We start from the raw sequence: 1,217 nt of genomic DNA on the forward strand, positions 1-1,217 counted from the left end.
TGGATTAATTTGTCTTATATAAATTGAGAATTTTTTTGGTTGAAAGGTTTTTTCATATATGAAAAGAACGTATTTTAGTTGGAAAAGACATATTTGAAAAAAAAAATTGATTTTCTGCATAAAGTTTTCTTCTAAAAGCTTATTAGATAAACCACTATTATATAATAATCATATTATAATTTATCGAATAAGATATGAGTATTATAGACCTCCTTAACCCGCTAAGAAACGAGCCCTAAATTAACAACCCTTGACTGCCCGAATATCGTGACCGACCCATCATCAACCTGCCCCTAAAAACCCAACTAGGGTTCCACTATAAATCTTCGTCATCCACCAAACAACACAAGCTCCCAACCGCCGCCGCATTCATTCACTCGTTACCTTTGGAAGTGTGAAAAACAGCCGGCGTAGCAATGAGAGCTAAGGTGATTGATCATTTTTCCAACACATATTCGAGTTCAGTATCGTCGAATAATATTCGTAATTTTGATTTAATATGCTTTTGTTTTGCAGTGGAAGAAGAAGAGAATGAGGAGGTTGAAGCGGAAGCGTCGAAAGATGAGACAGCGATCCAAGTAAATCAACGAAGGCTTTTGCTCCGAGTCGCTCCGTCGCCTCTTCCGGTGTCGCTTTACTGTTTCGATTTATGTTTTCTAGCTGTTGTCTCTAATTTCTGTAGTTGTTATGGTTCGACTTGAGTACATTTGGTTATGGAGTTTTGTTAAAACCCTAACTTATTTTGGAGACGGTTTGTTGATTTTATCGACATTCAATTGAATGGATTATTTCAGTTTATGAATTCGATTAAGAAATTATCATCGTGATTGTTGTTTTTCTCTCCTTCTATGTGTCTGTGGCGCTCAAGCATGATTTTGATTTTGTTTGTTTTCAAGAGTATAAGTGATTTTATGTCGTAGCTTATGATCTCAAGCTGATGTTCCTACCCCAATCTAGTTCTGGACAAATGCTTGTGTCCGAATTAATGGATGTTTCTGGTGCAATTGGCATGGATGTATTGGACCTAAACGTGCACTTAAATTTACCTTCATGATCTACCGGTTGATTTTTGATGTTTGTGTTGTGATTCAGCTGAATTTCAGCATACTGGGGTTCCTTCAATATCATAATTTGGATCAAAATAGGATTATCATGATAAGTTGAGGCCTACTCTATTTTTATTTTCATTTTGTTAAGAACCAATTAACTGGAAGAAA

General features: G+C 35.7%; 1 long non-coding RNA gene across 1 annotated transcript; it reads left to right on the plus strand.

The window, feature by feature from the left end:
- The first annotated feature begins 275 nt into the window (after positions 1 to 275).
- LOC112518373 lies at positions 276 to 823 on the plus strand. The gene is made up of 2 exons (XR_003069798.1): positions 276 to 428; positions 517 to 823. It is a non-coding gene; the product is annotated as an uncharacterized LOC112518373 (long non-coding RNA).
- Positions 824 to 1,217: the final 394 nt, after the last annotated feature.

Source organism: Cynara cardunculus (genome assembly GCF_001531365.2).
Source record: "Cynara cardunculus var. scolymus isolate 2C chromosome LG 9, CcrdV1, whole genome shotgun sequence".
In the NCBI taxonomy this organism is placed as follows: Eukaryota; Viridiplantae; Streptophyta; class Magnoliopsida; order Asterales; family Asteraceae; genus Cynara; species Cynara cardunculus.